The 5,878-nt window shown below is 38.2% G+C and overlaps 1 long non-coding RNA gene across 1 annotated transcript; it reads right to left on the minus strand.

Annotated features, from left to right (window-relative positions):
- Positions 1 to 212: 212 nt before the first annotated feature.
- Positions 213 to 4,106, minus strand: LOC140230103 (uncharacterized). Its single transcript, XR_011901356.1, has 3 exons — positions 4,034 to 4,106; positions 1,635 to 1,873; positions 213 to 593 (listed from the first exon to the last, which is right to left on the minus strand). It is a non-coding gene; the product is annotated as an uncharacterized lncRNA (long non-coding RNA).
- Positions 4,107 to 5,878: the final 1,772 nt, after the last annotated feature.

The following is a 5,878-nucleotide window of genomic DNA, read 5'->3' on the forward strand; positions in this document are numbered from 1 at the left end:
AAGTTAAGTTGAGAGGAGTAGAGAACACAAAGAATTTAAATCTGAGTAGACTTGATGTAGCATAAAATTTAAACTATTTATTATGGAAAGTCCAGCAAATGAAGGAACATATTCACAATGCATGCAAGAAAAAAAAAATTGTAATGTTCTGTCAATATCATGATACAGTACATGTATAAGGAATTATATGTATTTTCAATTATGATCATATAAATAAAAATGATGCATGAAAAAAATTCCAATACTTAGTTTGATTTTACAGTCCAAGTAGTAGTACGTAGCCGACTTGATCCTGACACTTTTCCTTTTCATTCAAGAAAACACAATCAACATTCTCCTCATTTACAAAAAAAAAGAGAAGAAATGTCACTGAATGTGATAAATGTCCCACCATAGTCTACAATCACAAAGGCGACAGTCAATCTTTTTCTTAATTTCCAGCTAGAGCCTCTTGCACACTCTTTGTCCTCCTCCTCGTCTGCATGTTTCCTTTATGATCACGCGAGTTGGAAATCCAGTGGCAAGCCCAGTTTGTGGTCTCTTTCTCGCTGGTATCTTGCATCCCTTTGCTTGTGCATATGAATGTATCATGTCTGCAGTAGAAAAGATGATAGAAAAGGAAATGCTAAATTGTCAGTACATACCTGTGTATACATACATGAATTTCAAGATTGAAAAAATGAAACATCATGGAAATTTTATTCCAAGTATCCAGATATTGAATCAACCCCCTCCCCCTCCACATTTTGGCGACTACTCCGCCACATAAAATTTTTTGACTGCATCGTTCCCTGACTTTTTACTTTCAAGTCTTGCACATCTTTTGATACTGTCATGACGCTGCATGACATTTTATGTATGCCTGTCAGACTGAAAATGGCTCAAAACGTGATTTTGTGTATAAAGTCTAAGCAAATTGAGTTTTCTCTTCTTATTCATAAAGATATTTATATCTTTATGAATAAGAAGAGAAAACACAATCTGATCATTTTCACTTTCATGGGCTGAAACTAATTAAATTTATCATGATAATGCTTGAAATGGGTTCTGACATAAATTCTGCGGGAAAAAAATGATAAATCAACAGGCCGAAAAAACAAAAAAAATACATGTACCTAAGATTACCAAGAAATTAATACAACAATAAAATACTGAAGAAATTGACTTTGATACTACTTTTTTTTTTCAAATTCATTGTTAGAAATGCCACAAAGAATGTTTTCACCAAAAAATAGGGTTCTAGGAGCTTTAATATCTGATAGGGAGCAAAATGCATGATTTTATGCATATACTGTATGACGAAAATTTCCATTTCTAGGATCCACTGATTCTGAGGATGCATGTCTGAAAAAGAGTTGAAAAGATCAAATCCTTAAATAAAATAAGAGAATTTACTAAACTGAAACAAGCAGCTGACAAGACAAATGATTAATTCCTTACTTTTGTATACATGTAAAGAAACATTCAAATCTCATTTCTCATTTTATGTGACATTTAATTTCATATAAACACTATGTTCACCGTTATTGAATTGATTTGGTTAAAAACTAACAACAGATTACAGAGGACAGAGGTCAAGGGAAAGAAAAATGACACATATAGGCAACACTTTCGAATACTAGTATTTTGCTCACCAATATCTTTCTACCAGCATAAGAAATCTCCAGAAGCTAGAAGGCTGTCGAGCTCCTGGAAAGCTGCCTTACTCTCGAGGGGGTAATGGCGGCATCGTAGTCTCCTCAGCTCACCAATCTCCATGTTTACTGGTAAAGCAACCTGCTGTGGTGGCGCTCTGCAATTTGAATGTACACCTGCTCATGTTGGTCTAGCCTCTCCAATACTTCAAGCCTATGGAGAGTGAACATCCTCTGATCTGAAAATGCAGATGAAGAAAAGCATTCAAAAGATTAAAGACGTACTGTCGTGCATATTTTGAATTGATTGTAAGTGCTTTGGGCCTTGTGGGAAAAGCGCACTATAAGTAATAATAATAATAATAATAATAATGCTTCACAATGGATGAAACAATTAACCACTGGACTGCTGCAGGCTATTACGCACACTGAACACCTGGGTGCTGATGCATAATAATGCATGTGTATCTCAAAACATGCCTTCCAGAAGGGGAAAGATTGGCCAAGATTATATTGCTTGAAATATGAAATAGTGAGGCATCATCCTCTCCTGATCTGCGATACCTCCACAAATCCTTCACAAAGAGCAGCTTTACTTACTATCATCAAAAGATTCATCAAAATCCTTCTTCCCACTGTAGGTCGCCATTTTGAATTGAGACTCTATAGAAACTTTCACCTTGGAGACCAATCAAAACCCTCACAAATCACAGCTAAATCACTGATTTTGGGGGGCACCTGTTGCCCGTACATTCAATCATGTCATTCAGGTGCTGTTTGAACTGTAGGAGTAGGGGTAGCACAGCGCTGAGGCTTCAAATTACACATTATATGAAGACGTAATATTATATTACATGCTCAGCACACAATGGAATGTTGCCAAGGATATTACGTGGTCCGCAGCCAAGTGGTTAAACCCACAAATCTCACAGAAAGTTACTTGCAAAATGCTTGTGATGGAGTGAAGAGGTGTATCCTAACGGTTAGACTGAGCTTTAGCCTTTAGTTGACAAAAACTTTTGTCACAATCATAGGAATTTGACAAGGAATGTCTTAAATCTAAACGTATGTCTCCTTACAGTTAGCTGCACGCTTAAGGAAGTGCAAAATCAAATTCCGAGCCTCTGTGTCCAAATTCTCATTTTTTATGGATGTGACATAGGTGGTTACTATTCAGGATATCTGGGTAAAGGTATGATGCAAAGTTGATTGTAGAGTCTAGAGGCAGCTGAAAACTCCCCCGGCTGAACGTAACATACATGTGAATACAGATTCTAACGTTATATCTTATGGTAAGGGTACCACCTATCGGCAGGGTACCTGCTTGACATCGGCACCCTGCGTATTTATCATGGCTGTTTGCGTATGAACGAAAAAGTATGCGCGGGATTACAGTAAGTGTCATTAGCTTTGAAAACAATAAAAACGAAGAAACGCAAATCAAACTCACAAACAAACAAACCAAACTACTGTAGTAGTAGGGTTGGGGGTACCACGTATCGTCACTCTAAGGATCTGTAGCTTGTTTATTCTAAAAATATAACACAAATCCGCCTTATTCTTACCTCAAATATGCCATAAATACTGCAGTTTTGAATGTCGTGACCGTCTCGTTGATTATGAATCTCCGTTTTAAAATAGCGCAATTTTAGTGCGTGCGTTCCGTTTTCTTCGCGCAGCTAAAAAGGGAACCTTGCGATCGGCACCCCTTGTGACCCCCTCCCCTCCATTGGTAGAGTCTATACACGTGAATTTCACAGCATAGGTAATACATGTGAATTTCACAGGCCATAGGTAATACACGTGAATTTCACAGCCATGCGTCGTTATACTGAGCGGATGTGTAATTTTTTAGCTTGGTTTGTTTGAGTTTGATTTTCGTTTCTTCGTTTTTATTGTCTTTATAGCTAATGACACTTAATCCCACGCGTACCTTTTCGTTCTATACGCAAACAGCCATGATACGCAGGGTGCCGATGGGAAGGTGCCCTGCCGATAGTAGTAGCCCTAGACATAACACATAACACATGCGCATGTGTTGTGTAGCCCTAACAATGTTACACATAACACATGCGCTCAGTAACGACGCATGGCTGTGAAATTTACGTGTATTACCTATGGAGGGAGAGGTGCCGATCGCTAGAACTAACGTTGTGCAAAGAAAACGGATTGCGTGCACTAAAATTGCGCTATTTTAAAATGGAGATTTAAAACCAACAAGAAGGTCACGACATTCGAAACTGTAGTATTTATGGCATATTTGAGGTAAGATTTAGGCGAATTTGTAATATATTTTTGGAATAAACAAGCTACAAATCCAATAGGGTGACGACAGGTGGTACCCTCAATCACACACAATCAACATGTAGCCGTAGGGTATACAGTTGTACGTAACTTACCATTAGCTGCAAGCAGCTTTGCTTGATGTGTTGATGCAGATTTTCCGCTGCCCCATACTACAGTCACTTCCTCATGGGAACAACAACGTGAATATTGGGCATTGTCCTTTATCCAGTTCACCACAGGACCTTTTCCAACGCTGTCATCACAGCCACAACAGGGCATAAAATTTCTTCGTTCTCTGCGCTGCCATTTTGCTTTGTACGCGTAACGTTTTACAGAATTTGAAAATGCAACTCAACGGCGGTACTGTGCACACGCACGCGCGCGTAGCTACTACATGTATTAACCACAGAAGATTATACAGTAAACCCCACTCAGTGGTCATAGAAGCAATATGTGCGTGCGCGCGGGCTGGCGATCACACGTGCACTCGATTGGCGCCACAAAATACTAAGTAGACACGAATGGGGGGGGGGGGGCTATCGGAGATCCGGTTAGTACATTTTCGGCGCATCGTGATAAAATAAAACATAAGAAATTTGATCGGATTTCAACTCTTTATGTGCCATGGTGGAAATCCCCTGTGTGCCACGTTATTCTGACACACGGAGGTAGTCATGCTTACAAAATTCTGTTAGGATCAGCATAATAGTAGGCAAGGTGAACAGAACTAGGTACCATTTGTAGACTTGCCGCTTTTCAAACACGGAATTTCGAATTTACACCCGTGTTTTTCCCATTTTGCAGAGACCGCGGTTCCTTCCATGTTTCTTTGGTAAAAAAAAAAAAAAAATGCAATAAGATAACATCAGATCTTCCTACTATTAATTATCAAACATAATCATTTCGTGTGCGTAATTTTATAGGTCAGCCCACAAAATGCAACAAGCAAAAAAAGATAACGCACTCCAACTTTTGAGGCGACACTCGTGGCAAATATGAAAATTGGAACGCGTGTAAAACTCAACATTAACCTTTCCATTTCAATTCAATTAATTTCATTTCTTTTCCATACTTCTCATGAGCATTATAACAGAAATCAAACCAGTTCTTTAACCTTTTTTACAATGTGTGGAACACAAAATATATGGTGTTAACACAATAATTACATGTAGTGATAACTGGTTAAAATCGAAATCGAAATGGGGTTGATTAAAGAGAAGTATGACGGGACCTATATCTTGTTTGGCTGTAAGCCCCGAGTAATCAGTGTTGGCGAAAAAGAAACGGAGAACGGATAGAAGTCAAGACCAGATTATGTCATGGTGCCAAATAAGAAAATGGAGGTAACATTTGTAGTCCCGACTTCCTGTTCTTTTGCTGGTTAGCAAAAATATTGTACGAATATATGATTATAGCTGAAATGATTAATACAATTGCGATCTCTCCGGTTGACAGTAGCGTAAAAAATGTTAAATAACGCAATCCTGTCGCATATTAATTTAATGGATGTATACAACGCGAAGGGATTTTCGGGAAAAGATAAAGAAGCATCTTTGATCCTGGGCGCAACGATAATACATTGTATGAGATTATACAGCCAAAATGATTCATGAAATCTTCGCATTCCCGCTGCATGGGCACCAACAACGTATAACGTATAACCTAATCTCGCAAGTTAAGGTATTAAACGTCGCACATACTCTGAAATCATCGCGATCTCGCCGGATGACAGTAGCGTAAAATAGTTGAATAACGCATGTTAAGCTACGTAATCGGTGTTCAGAAGAAGAAACAAACGCATTTAACTCTTTGAATTGATCTGGATTTGTTTATTATCAAAATTTTAACAACGCAGTTTACAATGCAGATATTTCTTTCTTTCAGAATGGTCTACGAAGAACAGATTTGCGTAAAATGGATCACAAACTTTCTGAATTCAATCATGTTGCATATTTTTC

The sequence above is a fragment of the Diadema setosum genome, chromosome 6 (genome assembly GCF_964275005.1).
Source record: "Diadema setosum chromosome 6, eeDiaSeto1, whole genome shotgun sequence".
In the NCBI taxonomy this organism is placed as follows: domain Eukaryota; kingdom Metazoa; phylum Echinodermata; class Echinoidea; order Diadematoida; family Diadematidae; genus Diadema; species Diadema setosum.